This window comes from Falco biarmicus, chromosome 12 (assembly GCF_023638135.1).
Source record: "Falco biarmicus isolate bFalBia1 chromosome 12, bFalBia1.pri, whole genome shotgun sequence".
Taxonomy (NCBI): Eukaryota; Metazoa; Chordata; class Aves; order Falconiformes; family Falconidae; genus Falco; species Falco biarmicus.
This window is the reverse complement of record NC_079299.1, coordinates 34,147,142-34,173,761: the sequence shown is the minus strand read 5'-3', so window position 1 is coordinate 34,173,761 and position 26,620 is coordinate 34,147,142. Positions and strand designations below refer to the sequence as shown.

General features: G+C 49.7%; 1 pseudogene; it reads right to left on the bottom strand.

Moving 5' to 3' along the window:
- LOC130157685 (hydrocephalus-inducing protein-like) overlaps positions 1 to 26,620 on the bottom strand; it is a 58,905-nt pseudogene that overhangs the window by 20,036 nt on the left and 12,249 nt on the right.

The following is a 26,620-nucleotide window of genomic DNA, read 5'->3' as shown; positions in this document are numbered from 1 at the left end:
AGCGGGATGATTTGCCCAACACCACCGAGACCACGGTGATTGCTGCAGTGTTGCTGGCATCTCTCTGTACGCTGTATAACTCACCAGATGTCCTGCCATGCTCCAGGAAGCCAGTCAGTGGTGCAATAAGATCCTGGTAAGGGACATATCTCCCTACATCCAGGGTGCTGCTGGATCCCAAGGCACAGTCAGATGAGACTGCTCTAAGGCATCAGAGGAGACAAGCCTACGGACGAGCAACACAACCCATCCATTCATATGCACCCGCACAGCTCTCTGCAACAATCCTAACGCAGCATTATTGATGGAGCCTTGCACTCATATCCTCACTCCCAAGAAAACCTGCACCAGCAGTTAACAGACTCAAACCTCTTGAGCTTCTGACATGAAATCACCATTCTCCAGGATTCAACGTATTTGGACAGAAACTTCAGGCAGTACGGCCACAATCAGCTTCCCTGTATTGTCAGTGAAGCTGCACGCCAGACTGTTTGACTCAAAGGGAGAGGGCAAGAAGAAATCATCAGTTACACATTATTCTACTATTCTGTGGCTAAAAAAAAATTGTGAAGGACATGACTGTTTTGGGAAACCTTTGCCATTTCTCCCTTCATTACTGCTGTATGTCAGACCATAAAACTGGAAAATATTGTGACCTATTTCTCCTGGGAAATGAAAATAGGCTGTTGGAAAGGTTCCTCACATTCCTGCTACCCCACGGGGAAGAAAGAATTGCTGGTTAAAAGGATACACTTCACTACTCACCCTTGCGGGCTACTGCTACATAGGCGTACCAGCCCTAGGACACGGCAGGAGCCAGCGGTCTGCCGCGGCTAGCATATTCTCCGTAAGATGGCAGTTGAGTCAGATCATGGAAAACTACCGTGGATGCTTGCCAGGACAGAAATGCAACTATGCAGTGCTGTGAACACGATACTGCAACACTTCTGGCTTAATGTCAGCCTCAGGCAGGCTGCAGCTGGCAGGTGGCATAAAATACAGACGGTGGATGTATGATGATCCAGCACAAAAACTCCTGCTGTTGTGCCCTGGCTTTGCTACAGCATATGCCGACGTGATACCCGAGGGGACGGCACACCATGACTCACCGCTACAGAAGTGACCTCAATAAGGAGACCAACCATAAATAGATGCAGATCCTATTTCCCCTCCCTCAGCCCCTAAATAATGCGAATCTCCTCAACCTCCACCAGCCTGAAAAGGAAAAAGCTGGTCTTGGAAAGTGGGGCACCACCAACTGTCGGCCTGCTTTGTTTGGTGGAGGGAGAAGGTGATCCATGGAAAGGAAATCACTGCTCAAAGCACACCAAAACCCCCAAAGACAGAGCTGGCAACACAAGTACTGAAGTGACTCCCCAAAGTGCATCCTGTTAGTTCAGGGCACTCAGGGAAAAGGCAGCGCCAAAGCCAGTATCTGCCCCTTCCCATCAATAACCGAACCCACAGCGAGCGGAGGGATGGACCATAGCTCCCACTGGAGATGGCGCCTTCTGCCAAAAACCAGAGTGCTCTGCAGTCCCCTCTCATTTGGATGGGGACCAGCTGGGCACCTCAGCTGAGGTGGACGTTTGCAGGAACAAATATCGCTGTTATCTCCTGGCCCAACCTCTGCACCAACAGCAGTAGCACTTGCGTAACCTGCACATCTTGAAGACCACCTCCATCGGCTCAGAGCTGGCACGTGGCACTGAGGAGTCGCTACCAGGCAATGACAAGACAGTGATGACTTGTCAAGGTAAGAGCAATGATTACAAATCCTTTTCCTCCCTTTCCTCTGGTTTCCATTTCCAAGGAGTCAGCTCCCACGTGTCTGTACTGTGACTTACAGCTAAGCTGTGGTGGGGAAGGTGCAGCAAAAAGCAAGGACTTTGTCCTTTGAGAGCCACCTGGGCTTCTACCACAGATGCTTCTGCTGACATACCATGTGTCTTTGCAAAAATAAATCAACTTTGAGATGCACTCAGGAAGTCAGAGTTACAGAACAGCTTGTTTCCCACAGGCTTGGACGGCTGCTCAAAACGTTCATGGTCACAGGCTGACTGCAAAACCGCTCCTCCTCTTTTCTCTTATTATTTTCATCAGCAAGTTAACCTTATACAGGCTGAAACAGCCTGCTGCAGCTTCCACTGAGAGCAACCCCTGGCAGCTAACGGCCCGCTTACACAGCAAAGCTGCTGCACAAACCCTGCAAAGCCACCCTGCCCAGAGAGCCTTTCCAAGGCTATCGTCCCTCCAGCGGCCTCCTAACCTCTGGAAACCTCCAGCCACTTGTTCCAAGGGTTTGATTCTTTCTATAGGGTGCTCCCAGGCACCACAGGTGATAGGTGAGAAGAGCAGCCGCCGCTTTTGGCCAGAAGGTCCGAGGCAGCAAGGTCCCAGCTCTGGTGGGGCCCCTCCAGCAGATTTACACGGCGCTGCAAGAAGGGTCTCTGTCCACGCTACAAGTTACGGGACTCTCACCGGGGAGAAGGTTGTGGAAGTCAGCAGCAGTGGATTTTTAGATTTTACATTTGATAGGAAAAAAGACTAACATTTGATGTGAAGACACCCGTACGCCAGGGGGGAAGACAGACATCAGCAAAACTATGAATGTGAAACCCATTGGTCCATAAATCATGGAATTAATGGAAATCTAAAGACTGATAATGCTGAACCAGCCAGGAGGGGAACGACTCCTGTAGTATCCCACTTACACCCAGTCCTAAGCAAACTGTAACATCAACACAGCCATTCAGGAAAGGTTTCCACTCAAGACTTGAGGCCAGGCTACACTCTGGGTCCGTACAGCGCTACACGGAGCACCAGGACTCAGCGGGCAGCCAGGCTGCTGGACCTCACCCTAATGCACTTCAGGAGCCCAAGAGCAGGTTAAGCTCGTTATGGAGACCTAGCCCAGTTGTAATGAAGCAGGAGCCCTGCGACATGCTCCAAAACCAGCTGGCACAGCTCAGGCGATCGGCTCCCGCTCTCTGCAATACCCCTGCTGCTCTGACACAGGCTCTTGGTCCCATCATGCTGCTCTCAGCTGCAGTGGTGTGAAACTGCAGCTGTGCTCACATGGGGGGCTCTCAGCCTCATTCGGGCTATAGGAGTAACCAAGAAGAGAACAAGATCCCCTTCCTTAAAAAAAAAAAATAATAGTTTCACCTACTATAAAAGAAAGAAGAGGCTCGGATTATTCTAGCGTTTGCAACAGGATGAGAAGGGATTTTGCATTGCTCAGGCAGCAGGCATTCTTCATCTCAGACCATGCAAATACTCAGTCAGGGCTCTGTTTCGTTGAAGGACATGAGGTTTTGATTGCGCAAACACAAAAGCAAAAAGTTTTCTCCAAGTCTGCAGTGAAACTCAAAAAGTTCGTTTAAAGCTGCCAGCCTTGCGTGCAGGCTCACAGACGATGCTGGGAGGGAGAGTCACACATGGTATAAATCCAGATTATATGAAGGGATTGGTCTTTCCGTGATTAAACGGGCTGAACTTGGCCTCCTTTCCATAGAGGACCTTTTCATTCTTCAATAGGTGAACTAATGCCCATGGTTAATCCCCATACGCTACGTGTAAGGCCTGCCCTTATATATAATAATCAGTACCCCTGAACACTGTAAGGACACTTATGAAGTGCCCTTAATTTACAGCCCTTGCAGCAGAGCTCAGCTTTAGGCAGGCTCTCGCCGCCTGCCAGGAGCTCACTGTTTAGAAACGCTTTTTGCAACAACCTCTCCCAGCCTCACTAGAAACCTCATGTCTTCCCTCTCGGCACATCAAGACGCTGACGCGGGTATCTGCCAAGTGACCTCATTCAGGGAGGAGGAGGAGGAGGAAGAGAGGTTCTCAGCTATTGCTTACCACCGGCTCAATGGCAAAAATATCACTGGAGAAAAGCATAGAGTCTTCTCGCACCTTTGCCCTCTGGTTCTGGAAGGCACGGGAGAGAAGGGAAAGGCGTTCTTGGAGCGTGGGGTCCATTGCACGCTGCTTGAGAAAAGAATCCCTCTCATTCTCCTCCTGCTTCTGCAGCCTGAGACAGCCCCTGCAGCCATGGGGAGACACAAACCAAGCAGATCATTTAATAAACAACATATTTGCAGAGACTGTCGCGTAAGCGCAGGAGCAGCCACGCACTGGGGGAGGAACAGCAGGAGCAGCTCAGCAAGGGGCTGACCCCAAGCCACGGGGTCCCTAGCAGATCAGGTTATCACTTGTTCGCTGGCACGGCAGGTAGTTTTACGCCACACTCACGAGCTAAGAGGAGGTTTTTGAAAGCTAGCAGCCCTCAGGAGAGCCTCCTGGCTCAAAGCTACTGCCACGACTAATGGACAACCCACCAACACCCTCAGATGGCTTTTCCTCCCGTAGAGGTGCTCTGGGGAGATGGATGAAGATGAAGGAGCACACACTGCAGTGCTTCGCTGGCAAGGGGAGAGCAGCTGGGATTCAGCTGCAGGTTACCAGCATCACTCTTTTTTACCTTCCCTTTTGGACTGGCAGGGATAAGCAAACTAGATCTGCTCCACTGCCTACACTGCCATCCAGCAGAGGATCCCAGAGCATTTGAAAAGCCAACTCACGGACTTTCAGGCATTGCATCACTTCAGTGAAATTAATGGGTTTATATGCATGAAGACAGAGGCCCCGAGAGGTGAAGGGACTTTGCCTAGCATCACCCAATAACGAAGGCAGGACCAGCATCTCTGAATGCAAACCCTTACATCCAGCCTTGAAACACTGCAACATTTTTCTCTTTTTGGCCTTCTCCACAGAGCTTTGACACAGGTCACCTCTCCCTCACTCGGTAGTTGTAGCAGCAATCATTCTAGTGTTTAAAGCTCGCAACCGAGAGGTGAGAAGGGAGCACTGCTGCAGAGCACTTGCTTCCCAGCTGGCACGTGGATGTGCCCCCTTCACGCTCCAGTCCCCTGGCCACCAAGGACCAGCAGGTGACTACTCGAGGGGGATGAGGGGAAGGCTCCATACACAGCACATCAGGGCAACGTGGTATAAACAGGACCGCAATCACCACCCAGCTGAATTCCAATGCATTTAGAAAGGAAACACAGCCATGGACATTACTAGCAGCACGCAGACAGAGCCTCGGGCAAATGCTGTCACCAGTGCCAAAAATACTTTCTTTGGCTTGCTCCCTGTGGAGTGTCATGAGAAATGTTTTTCCACGGCTGACCTACAGCGCTGTGCATGAGGGGGGCTTCCAGGCACCGAGATGAGCAACCCTCAACTAAGCCTTCATCAACAGACAATAATTCCATTGTTGAATCCCAGAAAGTCCTGCAGGAGGGAGACAGAGCAAACCCCTGGGTAGACCTTGTGATGATCCAGGTCTTTTGGGGTGACAGCCAAGCGCAGGGTGCTGAACTGCCTCCTCCCATTGGAAAGGTCCTCTCTGCTCTGACATCTCAAAAGCTTCTGCTACAGCAGCACAGAGGCCTCGGAGCTATGACCACCCCTAAGACTGCAAGTAAGGAAGAACAAAGCACTCTGCTCAGAGTACAGAACACGAGCTGGCATAAGATCAAGTGCCATTGGAAAAAAATGGGTTGAAGTTAACTGTGGGGAAGCCTGGTTGCTTCTGAGGGGAGAGAGGATCACTCAGGGTCCCATCTGAGATAGGCAGGTGGGAAGAGATGCTAAAAGAATGGCGCAGGGACGTACTAAGAGAAGGTCATGAGACTTTTTCTGTTAACACACTGATCTTGCACAGAAGTCACACACTGCGCAATTAAAAACAGAGAAGAGTGGAAAACTAGTTTTGGCCTTCAAGGCATTTCTGACCTAATTACACTGAACTTTATTTGCTCAGAAGCCCTCAAAAAGTTCTCCAGCTGAAGGCAGTTTCCTGACCAGCTCTGGGTTCAGACTAACTCCTATACACCTACAGCCATTCAACTCTGAGAAGGCACACAAGGACTCCCTAAATCACCCCAGCTTCTAAGTGTCTTTTCCAGTGCATCCCCTTGGGCTAGAAGTGTTTCCCTGCTGCCCCAAACGGAATTTCAAAGCTTCAGAGACACCCTGTGGAGAGCCTGCCCCACCTCTCAGCACCACGAAGACACAGGTGCTGACGCCCAAAGGCACTTCCAAGTCCTGTGCTGCCCTGCCTTCCCCGCAGAACCCTCCACCTCCGAACTCTCCGAGCCCCGGAGAAGGGGCAGGGATACCTCGCTGTGCTGGAAGCCGGGACAGCGCAAGGCAATTCAGCATCCTACAGCCGGATGGCCTCAACGTTCGGGGCCAGCAAAGCACCCTGCCCTGCGCACTACTGGACAAGAAGGCTGAAGAAGGTTGCCATCTTATCAAAGCTGGAGGGGAAGAAACTGCAGTGAATATCACAGCAGGTACGCTGCCTGCAGCTGTTAGGTGCTACCGCTCAACGCAGTCCCAGGTAAGGAGTGCCGACACCTTCCTCAGCCTCACAGACCCTCTGCGAGCCCAGGGACCTGGCCTCACTGACTTAGGGCTCCCACAGATGGCAATTTGCTCTCCGAGGAAATGCAGCCTTTCCTCCCCAAAACATGAGCTGGAACATGGATGGAACCGGAATGGGAAGCACTGAGCTCCATTACCCTGAAGCCCAGGGGGGGACACCCTGGTGTCGTGGATGGTTTACTTGTCCTACGCCATTCAAAAAAGCACCAACATCCCTCTGAGGCCGTACGTTAGTTTTACCCTTGGGCAGCGTGTCTTACTGAAATGAATCTTCCCAACGAACCTCAGCTTCTCCTGATCCTCCTCTTCTTGACTAACAAAAGCCTTCCACTGGAGTGGGCTATGACTTTACTCCGATTGTGGATGACCACGGATCTGTGGTTTGACAGCGTGATGTAGGTCTTCCCAGCTGTCAAGGAGTTCCTGTCTAGCCTGATGTTGACATCTTCAACTACTGCAAAATGAACTCCATGAAAACTATCATGATCTCGCTGTCTAAACCCATGGCCAGGTGGGTCTTGAAATAATGGGTATAGTTCTGATCTTAAAAACCAGGCTGAAGCCTTTGAAATTTCTGCCCTTCTCCGAAGTACAGAGCAGCTTCTATACGAAGACTGAACAGGATTCCTCAACCTAGAAACCACACAGGAGATAGGTAGGTTTGTAGAAGTATGAATGGCCTGGGAAAAAGTGAACAAGGAAAAAATTGTCACAATTTGTTGTAAAACAGGAACCCGAGGGCCTGAAATGGTATTAGTTAAAATGAGAGAAAAGTAGTTCTAGTACTTTTCCTAGGAATATTCCTTCCTTTGGAACGTACTGCCATAGGTGCCTACAGGCGCTCATCGCTATAAATCCACAAAGCAACTGGACAAAGGCTTGGAAGGTAAAACCATCAGAAGCGATTAAACAAAGACGTGAATAAAGCCTCCAGCACAGAAAAATGCTGCCTCCAAGGCCCACGAGGGAGAAAGCATATGCACTGCCTGCTTCTACACGCTTTGCTAAGCATCCCCTACTGCTGCTCTCCTGGAGAGCACTTACACTCCCGGCTGCAGGCACCGAGGACGCTTCTGAAGGCTGGAGGGCTTTGCCGGAGCACCTTCTACCACAGAGAGAAGGATCTGGCATCGTGCTGACTGTGTAAACCCACAAACCTCCCGGTACAGACGAGAGCGTGCAGACGCCAGCGAGTCAGGAGGGAGCAGCAGGTCTTTCTGCCAGGCAGATAAACCGACACAGCAGAGCTGTCAGGGTTGGCCCAGGGCAGCTGCAGGCTTCACGGCCTGGGTGCCAAATTAGATGTGACATTTATTTAAGACTCTTGATGGTTTACTATATAAGTCTGGAGGAAAAGAAAAAAACAACAACAAAACAATCTCTGTACTGTACCAGCAATGTAGCCCTAGGTATTTCACCTGATGGGGTAATGTCCATGGGTCTGTGCTTTGGGATGCTTTGCTGCCATGAAAGCACATTTACTGAATCCAGACGTACCTGCCCTATCGTTACTTACACAACACGATGATCTTATTACAGGCTGTCAGCTCTCTCATTCTTACATGCTTTTGACGTATTTCCCAGAGACAGCAGGACACAGCTCACTCTGCAACCTGAACAAAGCAACACCTGAACTTGAAATTAAAAGAGAGGCTTCTTACACAGCAGTAGAGCAGGTGCTTTGGGCTGTGCACTCCTGAGCGATGCTCTCTGAGACAGCGGGAACACCACCGTGTTTTATTCCAGCATCCATCTGCATGGCTATGGCCACCGGTATCTCAGCACATCATGGTAACTTTTAACTATCTGAAAGTAAGAAACCCAGCACTGGGTCGTCCTCTGGGGGGCCTGTTGTGCAGGAGGAGAGGGAATTTACAGAAGAGCTAAAATATCTTTCCGAATATTAAGCAAACCCTTGAACAAGATTTCAAAACAAATTTCAGGTTTTATGAAGAATGCGTTCCCAGCATTCAACAGCCAGTACCTTCCTCCATCGATTACTGCTCTAAATATTAGGAAGCTGGTAGCCAGATGGATTAGACTGAAGAGAAACAAAACAGCACTCTGCTGCCTTTCGTCCTCACCGTAATATTCTCCCTCTATCCCTGTAACTCCCTCCTCGCTGAATTTGGATTTTAAACCTTTTTAGGAGTGCATGACAGTCAGGTTCAGAATATTTGGGTAACAGGGAAAGCAAGTTTAAGTTAATTTGCCCAGTTTGTCAGAAAACTATGCCTGGCTCTCACCTCTTCTAAAAGAGACAGGTCCTGCTGCTTTTTCACTGAAAATACAAGCAAGCAACGAAAGCCGAGCTCTTCACTCAGAAGTGTCATTGTACCTCCACATCGACCCTTTGAGCAGTTCTTTTGCTCCTGCTACTATCACGATACCCAACTGCCTCACCATCACCAGCATATTCTGGTTTTTCAAACAGCATGCAAAGGTCTGCTGGTACCACTTCACCACCGGAGAAGGGAGTCACTTCACCAGGCTAACGATCTCTGGAAAGCGAGAGGAGTCCCCTGCGGCTGGATCCAGCCCTCCCCACCATATGCTTTTGGCTGCACCTCCCACAGAGCTACCTCGGTCAGAGTCAGGAGCGCTGCTCTGAGCTGTTTTGCTGTCAGGAAGCTAATGGCATCACCTACAAAGTGTGCTGGGTCTCTGACAAAGGCCACCTGTCAGTCCCCACGCTCGTATTTCCAGCACTAGAGCAAAACACAGGGCAGCGACAGTCATTTTTAAGTGCTTCTCGGAGGCAGTGCTCATGAGCTACCTTCAGACATCATTAAAACCATCGTGCTAGTTACTCCAGCCCTAGGAGCAGCTTGTTTATAAACCTCACCATTAAATAACTGCTGCCAGCACAGGGGTTTCTACAGGACCATTGCCCAGGCTACAACAAAGCTCAGGGCACCCTAATCATCACTGCTGCCACAGCTGATGCTGTCAACAGCTAAAGCCCCCAGCAAAGCCCCCTCTGAGCCCATGCAGCCCATCGCAAGGAAAGGATCTGCTACCCCAGAGCACTGCAAGCCACCGTGAGACAACAGATGGGCAGGAAAAGGGAGATGGAGAGCAATGACCAGCCACAGCGTCTACGGGACAGGTCGCAGGCTCTTCAGACGGCTCTCCTGCACTTAGGAGTCACCTTGCTTTCCACCAGGCTCCTTGTTGTGCATCCTCCTGTAATGGAGCACCCAAAGGATTCCCCATTACCTCCTCCGCACTGTGCTTAGGAAGGGCTGTTGGCTTTCTTACGGGATGAAATACTCCAGCGCAGGAATATCTGGGAGCCAGCACAGAGCCTTTGTGCTGCCCAGTGTGAAGGAGCCTCGCAGAATGGACTGAAAGGACAACGAAACTGTTGGATAACACAAGACAGCGCTGCCGCATATCCAGGATGCCGTGGGCTATATATAATCATTATTGGTACTACAGCCATGATACGCTGGGGTTGCTGATCACTGAAACATTGCTTTTGGCCCACGGGGAAAGACAGGGCAGGAACCTTCCTTCTGATTGCCTGGCAAAGACATGCTTAATACGCCACTTCATAAATCAATCACCCTTCAAGCTACTCTTCTGCTTCTCAGCGAACGCTGATTGATCCACCAGGAAAGGAGACTAATGAATGCTCAGTTCTGCCCCGAAACGCATCCAGGGTTCATGGCACCTAAGAACATACTAGTGATTTCCACTGATGATAGAAGAGACAAGCTGCAGTCCAGGATGCCCTGCAAAGAGATGAAAACTACATTCTCCCAGAAATCCTTCACAGGCTAAGAACGGGATAGGCGGCGTCACATGGAAGTCTGCTTCTGGGGATGAACAAAAGAGCCAAAAGGAGACTTTTAACTCCAAATAACCCTCCGAGCACCCACCCCCAAGCCGTGCTCATGCAGTCAACGCCACGGGTTGCTTTAGCAGCTTTTTTGTCAGAAGGGGTGTTACATAGTTTGGGAGATATAAAGCCATGACTAACAAAAAAAAAAACGATCAAGCAAATGAAGCACAAACTTAATTCCTCTTCTTCTACCCTCAAAGCGACAGACCATCGGCTTTGAAACAGAAGGCCCTAGAGAGGGGAGAAGGCCATACTCTGTTTGCAAGAAATTTAACAACCTTATCTAAAACAGTATATATAAAGAAAAATCATTGTTACAGGCAGTTGTGGAAAAGGGGAACAAAGACAGGAAACAGTTGTTAACTGTTAGCTGATCTGACATAAAGGAACACTTTGGAGAGCAATTATACTCACCCATCAATCTAATTGATTTGAACCATAAAAGCCTATATAACCAATTATTTGTATAACGTATTAGTTACCAATCCTCAGTCCGCTGCAGCACTGCTACGATTAAGATGCAAAGTCAACATATAATTGCACAAACTCCTATTTACACCTTTTTTTGCCTACAGTATATGCCACCCTGCACTCGCTTTGAAGCAGACGTACAAGAACATAAAAGTCCAACAGAAACTAGCCAATCCTGCTGGGAATTCTCACAAGTGAAGGAAGAAAAGCACAACATGCACCCACGACCTGAGGCAAGCAGAAAGGAAAATCCCTTTGCAAAGTTCTTAAATGCCTGGCAGTCCAAGGAAAAGCTGGAGCAGCCTCTTGTAATAACCACGGCGTCAGAGCCTGGCTTACACCTTAGGATAACACAGGAAACAAGATCTTTAAAAACTCACCAAACAAAACAAGTTTGTCTGCATCTGCTAGCACTAAACACAAACGGAAATAATTACATCAGTTCACGCACTACAGTAAAGCTTTGGAGCCAAGAGAGGCTGCTGCTTAGGGAAGCAGAAGGTTTCCCCACCTCCCAGCACTGGTAAGAAGCCACTACCAGCCTGCCTGGTGTTGAAGGATCGGAGAATTGCGCGGCGATGAAGAGCTACAGACCTGACCAGCAGTGGCACACAGCGGTGGCCACCAGAAGCTATGGGGCTGTTGCCGTGAATTTAGCTCGATAGGAACCGAACACACTGCGACATCAGAGCCGCTGTGAACGCTCACACCAGACCAAGGTTAAAACCAGAAATGGTTTTGGCATTCCCACCCTGGTACCCTGCACGACACAGGCACAGCTCCGGTCAAGATGCAGCGAGGCAGAGGGTTTGCTCAGGCAAGTCCTGAGCCTCCTCCGCTCCGGCTGGAGTCAGCACAAACCGCGAGGGCTCAGCAACCTGAGTGATCTCAGGAACGTGAAACGCAACACAGCAAGGGCTGAACCTCAGCTAAACCCTGCTGCCTATCCACATCCATCCGTGGGTTTGCAGAGAGAAAAGACAAAGAAAAAGGCTTGATCTAGAGGCTAAGCCAATAGGATTTTCATTTTGTTTTCAAACAAGTTCCTGGAAGCTACTGATGGCAGTGCCAGCCTGGCAAGATGACAGGACCTTCGGTAGAAAGGGGGTTCTTAAAGGAAAGAGAAGAGAGGCATGCAGAGGTGGTTGTCTTCTCCAAAGTCTGCACAAAACCACAGACTAATATCACAGCAAGGTAATGTTTTACTCTTGCGAGTAGCTGAGATGCCCAGAGGTGATGGCACATCCGTGCTGCCGTTACTCGTTCAGCCTCAAACATCAATAAACACGTAGGGCTGGGATTTAATGAGCTTCCTGCGTGTGTACAGTGGCCACTAACACACCGCCAAGCCCTTGCAGAGGTGGCCTCATTTACCAACGTAAGCTGATCCAGCTAAGCCCAGCATCAATTTCAGCTGAAGAAAGGGATTCAGCACCCCAACACACCGACATTCCCGGCTGGGAACCCCATGCTGATCTGTGCAGGAGCTGAGCAGTCAGCAACGCCCCTGACAATTCCCCTCGGCCCATTTGCAACGCGATGCAGCCCCTACCACAGTTTCCCACCGCGGCCGAGATGCACAGGCTGTGCTTGCCCTGCTGCCAGCCGAGCACACCCGGTTCTGTAGTTACCGTCATCTTCACCAAACCCAAATGGCTCTAACACACCACACCAAACTCTCTGTCGTGCCACAGGTGACTGAAGAGCTCCACATCAGCTCCCTAATTAATCGTGTTTCATATGCCTTGGTTTTTCCTGTGATCTCATGCCTCATTTTCCCCCATTTGTGATGAAACCTCGGTGCTTTCTCAAGCTGGCGGTTATCACTCACAGCTCCAGAGGCTGCTGCAGCACAGAGAAGCTGCCTGTGGTTAGACCGAGAAGGGCAGAGGCACCTCAGGGCAGTGGCTCAGGCCGTCCTGCGTAGGGCAGAAGACCCAGATCCTCTTCTGACATCCCCTGCCACCCTGAGCATTGCTGCCGCACTAAATACAGTGATCCCCAGCCAGTTCTTCCAGATCTACCCAAGAAATTCTTTTGTTATTATTTTTTATGCTTACGTTGCCCTAAGGAGATCTTGTCTATCGTGCAAGTGTTGGTGCTGGCTTAGAGGAAGGGGAAGATCTGAGGCCAGCTCATCACGCTTACTGACCAACCCAAACCACACATCCCAGCAGCTCTCCGGTGCTCAGTACCAAACCCCCCTGCAGCAGCCCCCCGCGTGCGGGCAGCCTAAGCAGCAGCTGCTGGCCAGCCTTCGGGACTGGGGGGCTGGCGGGAGCCTGCCAGGGAGGAGACGGCTCCGGCAGGGCTTGCTTCTCCACGCTGCAGGCTGGAATCACCACCCCTGACGCGTTTGACAAACACACAGATGTGGTGCTTCGGGACACAGTTTAGTGGTGGGCTTGGCAATCCGGGGTTAAGTTGGACTTGGTCATCTTCAAGGTCTTTTCCAACCTCCATCATTCTATGATTCTACGAGGCTGCTGGCATTTGCCCCACGCCTAGCAAGCAGCAATGGGGAGGAAACGGTGCTGGGGACCCCCTGCTTCCAGGGCCAGGCAGCAAAGCTCAGCGGCGGGGGAACAAGGCAGCCAGACCCCTCCCTGACCCAGGGCAAGGCAAGCTCTGCTCCACATTGTCTCCAGCTCCCAGCGTGCTGCACTGAAGAAGTCTGTTTAGCTGCTCTCTCCTGCCATATAGGAATAACCTGAATCTGGCACAGAGCAAGTTTTGCTGCCCAGGGCTCAGGAGGGGAGACATGACTTCACCCACTTCCTACGGGGACAGGAACTCAGCCAGCGCAGGAAAACTCACTCTGATTAACAACCACGGAGCCAGAATCAGACCCTGCTCGCACTTTCTACCTGCCCTTGAAGTAAGCAATTGAGGAGCCGAGGCTGAACTCCCCCATCTGTGCCCTGGGCGTGCAGAACCACAAAGGATGCTCTGAGCCTGGGTCTGCCATCCACAGCAAACAAGCCAAGATTTGCTTTAGCACAGCTCCTGCTCAGCAGCTGTCAGCCCTCCTGCAAGCTGTGTGGGAAGTTGAGGGAAAACAGGGTATTCATCTGCCAAACACCTAGACGGTTCCTCAGCAGGCTTTTAGCACAAGGCTGGAGGCTTCCAGCAGGACTAAAACCACCGAGAACTACTCCTGAGCCACACACGTTACCTCTCTTCTGGGGAAACCGCTTTTTGGGGCTCTGAACCAAGGGGAGACAGAAGAGTAATGGAATAGGCAGTTCTGCTTGAGGGCTGCCTCCTCTTGGGTGTGCTGTCTCCTAAAATACTCCTATGGGTATGGGTTCTGATCTCCCCCCTCAAAGAGGGTGAGATCCTGCCCCAGGCTTTTGCTTCTGCATTAGACTCACAGAGCTACTGAAAGAGAGCCATCCGCATCACTACTTTTATTACTGACAGCAATAAAAGCATCTCAATACATAGCGTCCGTCGGCCACGCACAAGCTCAGTGGTGCTTTGCTAATTACTGAAGTTTTCTGTGCTGACAAAGAGATGCCAAGGGATGCAGCAACCGATGGGGAAAAACTGCACAGAGGAATTTCAATACCGCACCACAGATCCCCTGGGCTAGAAGCGTGTTGTAGCGCCTTGCCACAAGGGCCAGTGGGCACTGGAGGCACCCACATACAGGCACAGGATCTGTTCCTACACCTTGAAGACCACCCATCATACTATACTAGTACTCGTTGGAGACAGGAGCCTAATGTGAGTCAGCATTTAGGGAGCTCTGAGTAGAGAAGCAATTCTCCTTCCACAACTCCAAGCATCTCGCCGGCACCTCCTGTCTCTGGCAGCCTTCTTCACCTGCATGGAGCACCTGCCGTAGACGTTATTGTTTTGGATGGCATTGGACTGGTGGATTTGCTTTGCACCTCTGGCACACCTCTGGGAACCCGTCATGCGTCTCCTCAGCCACGTGTCCCTGAGCAAAGCTCACCTTCCCACACCAAGCTGGTGCTACGCTGCCAGGCTGCAATAAATGTTGTTACTGCAGCAAACTGGGTTTGGTGTACAATCAGCAGCACTCAGGGCAAGCAGCTTGGGCATCATCTCACTTGAGCAGGACTTGACAGCTGAAAGAATATCGAAACTTTATGAATACTGGATTGGTTGAGACTAGGACTTACCTCCATAAACTTATTTTCCCACATCCACACGGTCCACACAGGGTGGGCTGAACGTCATCTGGGAAAGGCCAAGTGACCGACAGGACTTTCAGTGGTATTGAAACCTTTTCCAAAGCTGTACGAGTGCTTCGCACGCAGGTTTCAGAAACCCTTTCAAGTACCATAATCTGATGTTAAGGTGCTGGACAGGGATATGCTGGAGCCCAGAACATCCCAAGTCACCCTCATTTCAGTACGAGCTGGGATTTTTCACACCCAGACACATGTACACAGGCAAAAAGGAGGAGTTTAGGCATGTAAAGCACTGAAGGACAAGTTTTCATTGTAAATCATTACGCTCATAGCAGCAAACATTTTCTCCACACTCATCCATAAATTTGTAGCAACAGAACCGCCACCACACACACAGTCTATCCAGGGGACAGTACCTGTGCTCCTAACCAGCCCAAAAGACACACAATTTAAATCAACCAAATCATACGCTAAGGGAAAAATTGTGACTTGTTCACATGGAAGAGCTCCATGCTTGCTTAAGCAATGCTAGGGACAGATCTGACCCAGCTTCAGCAGAAATTTAAGCAATGTTCACCCGATCCTGCGTAAGTCACCCTAAGAAGGGTGTGATCCATTGAGAACGACTGCTGCCTGCGAGCAAGTCAGTACTGATACACAGCCAAGCGAGGGAAACGCCTCCCAACACCTTAAACTGCTGTTTTGCTCTTAGCACTTCTGTTTCTTAATAAACACTCTGTTGGTGGCTCTGAAAGAGCAACCCGGCTGCTTTCTGTACGCGCGTCACAGGGAGCCTGCCGTGGTGCCGGACACATTAGCCAGGGCTCGCCACGCGAGGTCAGGGAACGCTGTCTGGTGCTCTGCACTACTCCTGCAATAAACTCTGCACCACACCTCGAAAGACTGATTGATTACACGTTTCTGCTTCACTTTAGCAATTCATCTCAGCAGCCTTTCACTTACCTGTACGCTTCAAAGCTAGAGAGATAATCCCTTCATTATCCCCTTGCTCTCCTTCGCAATTCGTAGTTTATTTCAAAATAACTGCAACATTGTACTGGCAGGCAGGAATGAAATCCTGGGTTCATCTCCCAGGGAGCTGCACGTGTTCCTGGGAAAACACCCATCTCAGAGCCAGCAGAGAGTTTATCCCCGTGGCCTACCCACACAAATCACTTTTGCAAAGATTGACTATGGGGGAACCAGCTGTTTCAGTAAGAACAAGACTCTCAGGTTTTTCAAAGCGAGCCACGAAGATCCTGGCCCTAATTATTCGCTCACTCTGTTCCGTCACAAAGTATAAACCCTACGGCCCTAATCTCCACTGTCACTGCTCATCTGCCCCAGAGAAATTCTAGCCCTCTGAATTTTATCCTATAGATTCTGTATAGGCATACAAATAAGGCACGTTTTTGTGCTTCCCTAGCTGATATTTCAGTCACCCGTCCTAGAAACTGTTACCCAAAACAATAAGCTCCTCTGAGTGAGCATCAACCATTCTCCGTGAATATGTCAATAACTGGAAAACATTAGACAAAGCTGAAATAAGTCGTGAGGCTACATAAGTGTTTGGAAGATACAGGAGCATTTGTAACTTCCACAAACCCAAGACAACTAAAATGCTCTTTGCCGGGCTAAAGCAGCACACAGTATCCCCTCGGTTAGGACACCACACTTCCAAGGACCAACGCTGAGGAACAGGGACAAACCAAACCTCCCTCTCAGGCGAGAGGAAACACACGCCAAGTGCCTTCACGCAACTGAGGAAGCGCCTCGTTCGGCACCACAACATACCCCTGCTGAGCCAAGGCCGACAGAAGCATTCTAACATGGCGCCTTTTCCTAAAGATATTCCCCGCTTACTCTTCAGTGAAGCGTAAAGCTGATGGTGTTTCTGTGGCCTGACCTCAGCTTCTCCTAGCCTAATATAAATGTTACACCTATCTCGGGAGGCAGCGAGCTCTTCCTGCCAAATCCCAAGAGCCCTCAAGTCCTGGCTGCATTAGTCCTGATGTCGTGAGCTGTGGGAGAAGGCAAAAAGAAAGAACAAGGCTCTGCGGCAAAACAACGTAGAAGCAGTGCAGGGGACAGATGTGTAAGAGACAGCGGCATTGGAGCGAGTCTGACAGAGGCACGCATTCCCACGTCGCGCTTCAAACATAGCACCGCCAAGGAATGAAGCTTCACACGTGCATATGCACACCGTAACGGAGAATCAAGGTTCCTCCCGCCTCCGACTCAGCAACTCCCAGCAAAACCGGATTCCAAAAAACCTCATTCCTGCTTGAGGGGATGCACTTTAAAAGCCCCCTAAACACCAACTATTTGTCACTTTTCTTTGAGGCAAAGCCGGGACAGGGGAGATACACCTGGAGAGGCAATTAAGGTGACCGGGACAACAGGGAATGATGGCAGATGGCAGTCATGGGGGGTGCTGGGTGGAGAGCACCCAGCCGACACCAGCATCCCCCAGGGAGAGACCGGCACACAGCCACACAGAACGAGGGCACACGCAGCCTTTGCCCCTTACCTGCTCACTTAAGCACCGAAACATACAGAGGTTTTGAAAGAAAAGGTTTTAGAAGTAGTCTGCAAAGCAAGCTTAACATTTTTCTGCTTTGAAAGGTCTCTGTTTTGAAGGACGCAGAGACTGGGCACCATGCAGTGCCCAGACCTTACCTGTGTCATAGTGAACTGTCAGGGGCCTGGAATAATCACCAGTCTTCTCTGGGTGGAAGTCCACCGTTACTTGCATGGCATCGCCAATCCCAAGAGTCCCAGCAGAGGCATCAACAGAGAAAGGGCTGCAACACGGAGAGGCACATCAGGATTATTGTGGGACCTTTGGGGACTACGTTCCTTCTGCCGTCCAGCTCACTCCAGCTCACCTGTATTAGCAAGGGGCCAAGAAACCACAGTCAGCAGCAGAAAAAGAGAACATACAGGGCCAGGAACTGAGCCACCGACCCAACTCCTGAAGAGCTCCAGCCCTCAGAAGATCCTAAGCGATAAAATGACCTCGTCTCCCCCATACCCTGCATCCAGTTTTCTGCAGCAAGGCTCAAGAGTCTGACTGCTAGCGATACGATCGGAGGAGGGTTTTTGAAGGGCACGGAGATGGCAAGAGTTATTTGCATGCACAACTTGACACTGAGTTCCTCAGGAATCCGTCTTTTCCTGCCACCTATAAACCTCAAGAGATGCAAATGTCAAGGCAATACCTGTCCCAGTGAGATTACAGCCTGGAAATCAGACAGGGAGAACAGAAGTTTATTCTTGACTGACCGGAGAATAATTAGACTTTAATGGCAGAATTAATCTATCTTTCTTTTTTTTTTTTTTTACTTTGAAAGCATCCTGGTTTTGCCTCAGAAAGGGCACATTTTATCAGCATTTCAATGAAAGCTGTTCTAAGCAAAGAAAAATCTGTACGAGTGCAAAGGCAGATTAGAGTGATACAGAAACAAGAAAACAAGACACAAAAGGAGTATCCCATTTACAGCCTGAACAATTAAATCTCTAGCTAAATGAAGCACCGCTAGCAGGAGCATATCAAGGCACCTTCAACAGGAGGTTTTCTGCGTATTCACAAGCAATGCAGTCTGGGGCTCTGGGTTGTAATCCAGGCTTGGTAACTGTTTGCTTGGCCTACTAGAGAAATTCTGTGCAATGTGTGGGAAATAGTATGAAAATGTGTCGGTGTACTTTAGATTTAACAAGAGCAATTATGATTTGTCGCCAGGTAAACAGCTCTCAGCTGACAGACACATAATTCAGTCCTTTAATGCTCAGGGAAAAGTCAGATGCAACATGTTTCTGCATAACAGCAGCTGGGCTTTGCGGCTCTTGTACAGCCTCACTTAGAAAGCAAAAGTTATTGGATTTAGTGCTTTGCTGGTGGTCAATTTGTCACCTTAAAAATATTTTCTGCAGAGTTTTACAGTGATTGGGGAGTGCAGCCCACAGAAATAATGAGAAAAAATGGAGCCATGCGCAAGCTTCGCTTCGCTCATGGAAGCAGTGACAGCTGATGAAACTGCTGGAGTTCCTGCTCGTTAAGGAGACACTGATGCAATTGGAGGCCTGACCTGCTCCCATCACGACTAGCAAGAACATCGCCAGTGACTAACGGGGAAGCATTGGGCCCGCAATGTTCACGTGCTGGACCTGAGGCTTTTGAGAGGGAGGAGGAAAGCCAAGGCGCCGCCAGCCTCAGAACCGGGCTGCTCTACATGGCCCTGCACCTGCGCTGGGGGTTGTGCCTGGTTATACTGGGCAGGGCTCTGCTGGTGCTTGGCGGGGATCACTGCCTGCTGTGGGAAAGGCACAGAAAAATTCCCCCCCACCTCTTTTAGTTTGTTGTTTTTACCAGAAACATTGCCAGAACAGAAAAGCTGCCGGTTAAGGGCCACACTTCAGCACTACCTCCCATCCCATGCCCTTCCTACTCCATCCCCATGTCTGCATACCCCTGCCCTCAGATAGCTGGGATGGGAATGACACTCCTGAGGATGACTTCAGGGGATGCCCGAGAAAGTAGATACCTTCACATCTTCAAATTACCAGAGAGGAGGATCCCACCGAGGTCAGGACTCATTCTCAGGACGGAGAAACAGAGCACAAGTCAGACACCGCACCTCCTGCCTCCCACCCCACGCTGTACCCACAGGACAACTTGGTTCCTGATGTAGCAGGAGCTTGGTATCCCTCACGTAGACCTGCTTCTCCAAGACCCAGAGGGATGTAAGGTCCGTGCTTCACCTGAACTCTGAACTTCAGTCCACATCACTAAGCTGTTCCCTGCAGCCTACAGATAAGAGATGCTAAGGAAACGTCCCTGACACACTAATAGCCACATGAAAACCACTGCCAACAGATGAAGCTGGCAGGCTCAACTTTGGCCTTTTAGCCATTAATTGTGAGCTGTTCTTTACGGTAATTCTTGTCCTGTTAGATCTACCCTTGTAATGAATAACTACTGCTCCTGACAAAACAGGAAAGATAAGGTTTGGAGGTTTATTAATAGCTCTTCTTCTGACATGCTTTTCAACTACGTCCATTTGTACGTTTGCTTTGTTGTACAACATCTAAACTTTCACAGGTCCAGATCTCCCAACGGTGCCTTGCAATCCCCAGCTTGTATAAACTCATCTAGCCGCACCAATCTGAGGGAGACCTTCCCAGCAGAACCTGCTGAGATCTTGCCCGTAATTGCCCTTCAGAAAGGGAACAACACCAGATTAGTAAGCAATTTCATTGTGATCTGCCTTGGCGTTTACATCTTGCTTGCTTTCACCAGGCATCAGCTCCCCAAGCTGGGCAAAAGTTAAATCCCATGAGGATACCACGGGCAAAATACTCCTGACAATTTAGCAACCAACTGACAAGTGAACAACGCTGACAGTTCTGTGGCTCAGGCTTTCCCGACTACCGCGCTGCCTTTCCTCCTGGAACCATACGTTTAGTCAGTGCAGCGTGCAACGAGGCTGCAACATACTTCGTCCCATGGTATGTTTCTCTTCTACAGCCAAAACCCCTTTACTCCTCTGGTGCCTTAATTTGCATTATAAAATCATCTGAGTTTGTGAGAATTGATTTCATTAAAAGCTGCCTCCAACCCCAAGACCGACAGTAAAATTACTGGTGATTGAATTGCCCCCTCTGTCAACTAAGACCTATCGCAGGAAAAAAACCCCAAAGATCACTTAATCTTGGCATACGTAATTTTTTGGTAATGGTATAAAAGCCAAAGTCGAGCACTGTAACCACTCCAGTAAACACAGTCTGTTAGGTCAAAGCATCCAAGACTCCATCTCCATACTGAAAAAATCCTGCACAGAGCCAGCATCTCACAAGCTCTCTCTTTCCCTCTTTCCCTGCACGTAGGCTCTGTTGTCACATCCCTGTACATCCCATGGTAACTCTCCAGCCCCACACCTCCATGTAGTATAATGGGTACTGCAGGGAGGGATGCAAGGCGGCTCCTGGCACTGTGCCATGTAGGATCATTTCCTGAGCTTCCAGAGCTTAATGGGACATTCCTAAATGGACCTTCTCAGACAGATCCTCTCTAACCCATAGCACAGCACAGCACAGTGTAACGTCAGGAAAAGGCAGTGCTGCACTGAGATCTGCTTCCAGGCACCATTTTCAACTGAAATGTACTGGAATGACAATTATCTCCGTGAATGCCGTGGAGAAGAAACTCACTAACCAGCCTTAACAATGAGAACGGCAGGAAAAGACTTTTTATATTTATACTATTGTTATTTTTTTTTATTACTACACTATGCAGTGAACAGCTGGGTATGGGCATGCAGGGGGAGGACAGGCACAGAGCCAAGCTGCATAATGGGGAGTGCTTTGGTGTCAGGGTTCCCACACACACACACACACACCCCCTTTACGAAAGAGGAGTCAAAACGTGTCCATGTTTTCTGGTAGATACCACGGCAAGGGAGAGTTCTGAACAAGCAACAGCAGAAGGATGCTGAACTGGCCCCGTGGATTCATTTGAGAGCTCTGCCGTGGAGTAAAATACACCATACAAGTCCTTAGATAAAGTTGTAAGAGGCAAGGAATGTCCTTATGAAGTGACCCGCTGCAAGAGCAGAGCTCGCAGTACTGACCGAGAGGAAAGGTTAGCATTGGAGATGGGCTGAAAAATGCACTGAAGGTGAAAGCTGGTAGGTTACACTTGATGCCAAGGGAATTTTGAGAAAGGAGGCAGAGAGAAGTGATACGAGCGGCGCATTGGACTAGGAAACTGTGGCGCCTGCAGCTGCCTTGCAAAGGGGCAAGAGCCTGAATTCGCCCAGGCCAGAAGACAGAAGTTGCAGCAACTAAGAAGTCTCAGTTGTGCAGAGAGAGAATGAAGGACACAGAGGCCAGCTGATGGTCCGCAAACTTTGATCTCTCATTCCCTTCTACTCCACTAAGCCTCCTCCCCCTCTCACGTGCACGCATGCTTACACATAGCGGCACACAAAACTATTACGTGATATTGATGTTGGCTTTAACACAACACTACATCCGTACTCAGCAAAAGTTAAGCACACACTAAAGCTGCTTCAGTTCTCCACTAAATAGGAAGAGACTAAAACAGTCCTGAATGTAAGTCTGTAAGGCTGGCACGCCTACCACCTATGCCATAACTCTTAAATACTGCGTCTCATATCTACACATTAAGCTCTCCAGGACAGGAAACATCACGCATTAATGTCCAAAGCACAGGTTTAAGTGTTTGTGATGCTGAACAATCATTACGGGAGTCATTCAAAAGAATGCAATGACATTAAACTAAAAACTTCCCCTGTCGTTAATAATGATGCAGCCTTGGTCACAGCCTCTAACGCAGGGAAATTAATCCCCTGACATGAGGAGGAAAACGGTCTCTCCCGCGAAAGCCTCTGTAAGTAGAGTTGTTCAAAGACAATTAACAGCTAATGACCTACTCGCCTGTGGAGCAGTGTATTGGTGAGACTCTCCAGCCAACTTGTCATGCCAGCTGGGAGGCCAGTTCTTTTCTGCTGGGGCTGCTGGAGCCACTGAGCTCACCTGGGACCTCGGGGCAGGCACCTGAGCAACTTCTCACAGCACAAGCAGCAGGGAACCCACTGTCACCCAGCGCAGTCCCCAGCACTGGCTGGAGAAACCACTCCTGGCACACCATGGCCTCATCGCGCAGGGAGAACGTGGTTGTTCTGCTCCCAGGCTGCAAGGGGACGTGGTGACCTGGTCAAGAGTGGGGAGCACTCGGATTTTGAGTGGAGGATACAAGCTTGGGGGAGTACAGTCGAGATACTGGAGGGCTGGGCTGCTATTCAGGGGACACAGCAGAACCGCATGCAGCCGAGGGATGGAAAATGCAAAAACCTGTATTTGGGATGGAAGAATCCCTGGCAGTGCAGGCTGGTGGGCACGAAAGCCTTTCTACAGAAGAGGAGCTTAGGGGCTGGAGCACAGCACATACAGGGAGATGCTGGGATAAATGGCTTTGCACAGCCTTGAGAAGGAAAGACGAAGGCTGGTATCACTTGGTCTTACTTTTCGTGTTGAGTGCACACCTGATCAAACTTTGACACTGGTCTTGCTTTGAGCACTGTGTTTGCTCACATGATCTCCAGAGGTCTCTTCCAAAGTTATTCTAGGATTTTATCTTCTCCAGCAGCCCAATTCCATTTCACGTGTTCCCCAAATTTCTCATATTATTTCCTATACATCTGTGCATATATATAGGCAGATGGTAGACACACAGGCATTAGAGGAACTCAACCTTTAAGAAAGTTCCCAATGAGGAATTCATTATGACATTTCGCTGAACACTTAAAGCAAAAAAAAATAAAAGAGCAGAAAGACAGGAACCTCAGAGTACTTAAAAAAGAAATCTGAATGAAAGTGGGGGCGACCTAATTAGAATAAAACGCTGCTTATATTCAAAGATCATCAGTTTGAAATTTCAGACTGGCTTTCAAAAGTTCATAACGAAATGGAAGAGATGACTGATGCCTTTGGCTGACATGGGAAATCTTACCAGCTTTTGATCTCTGCGCACACGCAATCCAGTTATTCAGAATTGTACTTTCTTGTGTAGTTTGAAATAAAGCTTTCGTAACGCTTCCCATCCCTTTGTTGCAAGTCAGGACTGAAACATTCAATTGGTGAAGTTCAGCATAAAATCCATATCAAGCAGGATTCAACGTACGCCGTATCACGCGATAGAACAGTTGGCAAGGACATTGCCAAGAGATGCTACACACGACTGGGTACTTGTTTTGGTGGTGACAAGTAGATCTGGAAATCCCAGAGGGAAGCTGTACAGGGATTTACAAGTTCCTGCCTATGTATTTCCACAGTGAAAAGAAGCAGCCTGCTTGAACAGCATCCTGGAAGCCTGCTTCAACAGCCTTGCCAGGCTTTGGTAGAAGCCTCTTGGACCTTCGCATTTCCCAGGAGAAAGAGCAAAGAGCCTTCTCTTGACCCCTGTTTTCCTGGGGAAGAAACCGAAGCAACTCAGGTGCACTAAGGCAGATGGCACGTCTTTGCTGCATTCTGGACCTCAGCTCCTACACCAAAACCTCTGGGACCAAGCAACTCGGAGCTAACTACCAGCCAGCTGAAGTGGTTTCCTTGCAGGTGCAGTTTCCAAAACGCATTACCCTCTCCAGTTCAGCAAACTGGAAAACCAGTGACTGTCTTCTCAGACCAAGAGGAACAGTACAGGCTGTCCACGACACAGCACACATCAGGCGCTTGACCAGGAGACTGCCGAAATGCCACGTGCTTGTGGCCTCCCAGGGAATGGGTATATTTGGCCAATAGGGCCACACAACCATTTCAGAAGGTACTGAAGATCAAGGGGGTTGCTGGTAGCTACTACAGCATGCTAGAGCACTTTCCAGGAGATCTGAGAGAGACAAAGCTCTAGAAAAGGCTCCCAACCCACGCACCAGGCATTTGCTGCACCTTTTGCCTGTGCGCCCATCGGCATTCTGCTTTGGGGCTAAAGTGCAGGTTTGAAGCCGCTGCCAGCTCATCTCCACTTAAGAGCTCATTCTAATGAAGAACAGTGGATCCCAGGGACCAGATCAAACCTACTGGAAAACCAGGTTCTGGACCCCACAGGGTTTTTGTCAGGGTCTCAATACCAGTTGCTTTGATCTATCATCTCTGATTGCACTTGCTACTATAGACAAACTGCTGGTAAAGCTGATGATAAATTCTTAAATGTCTCTTCCACCAGCTCAGAGCTTGCCCATTTCTTAACACTGCCTTTGGTCCTCAGGAACTGAGCTCCTAGAGCTGTCGTCTGCCACGCAGGATCTTACACAGCCCGAGGGCAGTCCAGCTGCCTTCCTACATTTGCTCGTTCAATCTAACAGAATCAGTCTTGCACGACTGTGCACTGAAGACACCGTTGCACTATAAAACTCCACTCTGCAGCTTGCAGGGTTTTAGCAGAGGCTGCGCCATGCTTCAAACACTATAATCAACAGCAAACCCCACGTGCCCTGCCCATTTCCAGCCACGGCAGCAGTACAGCAGCTCACACGCTCTGGCTCCTTTTTGTCGCTGTTTACCAACTGTATTATCACACAACAGTGTTTTGCACAAAAAGAGATGAGCTCCCTACCTCTGAGGGCTGATGCAGTAGCGGGCTGCCCCGTTACCGATGTTGCGAACCAGCAGTGTTTTCTGGGTGCTGTACTTGACTGGACAGGCTGAGAAGTTCACCTGGTCGGGGAAGTCCAGGATAGCTCGGGCACCTATAGCTCGGAGAGGCACAACAAACTTCTCCCCTTTCTGTGATGCAGATGAGCTCGTGGAAATAATCCTGCGGGGAAAGAAACAATCTCAGCACAATGCTTTTAGTACTTTCCCCACGGCAGAAGGAAAACTGCTGTTTTCTATGGCTGTAGCAGTATCATTCAGTAACGCAACAGTACTTTTTACCTTCATGAGCTTTCATTCCAGTAGCATGACTTGCACAGGGTCGTTAACTTGCAAAGGAGAAACAACCCCATTGATTCACCTGCTTTTGCAGCAAGCTGGCAGCACCACAATTATCTGATGCTTTGATTCTGAGACACCAGAACAGTCTCTTCATGCAAGGGATCACAGCACTAACGCAACCTGCTTCGATCGCCACTGCAGACTATTGGAAGCACCACTGAGAACCCAGCTGTGCCACAGCACTAACTCCAGTGCCAGCAACGCGGCGACCTCGTTGAAGCTTGGCAGGGGATGCTCAGGTACACTTTCAAAAGGACTTCACCACATGCATAGTCAATGGTCAGTCTTCGGTGAAATACTTCACAAGCTGGACACGGTAATTGCGGCAGCGTCAGGGCAGTGCAGGGTACGGCTGTATTTCCTGCCCCTTCTCACAGCGTTATAGGGCCAAGGCTGGGGACACGCACCCTTCAAAAGCCACCTGATCCATCTCCCCACACCAGAGCTGGCTCAGCTCCAGACCCAAACTGTTTTTGCGAGAGGTTTCACAAGTACCTAGAAGTGCTAACAGTTCCACCCCTGCCCTCAGCAGCCTATGCCACCTCTGCGCTAGAATTAAAGGGTGTTAGTTCTTCCTGTGTCTGAACTCCGTTTCCCTTTACATCTCACCCAGCCTCAGGGGGCACAGGAGACAGCCCTGGCTGATGCCGTAATCACACCCCTCTGTAAGGTCTGTTCTAGAGGAGTAAGTGACGGCGTGCCTGGTTAGCACACCCACCCCAGGCAGGCGGCATCGGGAGCTGCACACGGGGGACACTCAGACACCCCACCAGAGCAAAGCCGGCTGTGCAGTCCCAGCCACTGCCTTCTGCAGAACAGAGCCAGGCAATCCCCCCCGCGCCCCGGCTGTCTGGCGTTTAGCAGCAGGAAGGCAAATCAAATTACCAAAATCATGTTACTGTAGAGATGAGCAGAGCAGTCTCCAGATGTATGGCGTGGCATCGCTGCGCTGGAACTATCACCTTGCCCCCACTGAAATCAGTGGTAAATCTGCTGCCATAGGGCCAGGAGCCATTACCCCCAGCAGCGCTCTTATGGATGAGCTGATAAAAACTCTGCTTCTCGTCACTCACTGGCTGCCCTGATTTTTTCCTCAGTGCTTTTAATTAATTTGATATTTTTATCACTGTTGAAGCAGCAAGCGCTTTAGGATTTTAATGATTTA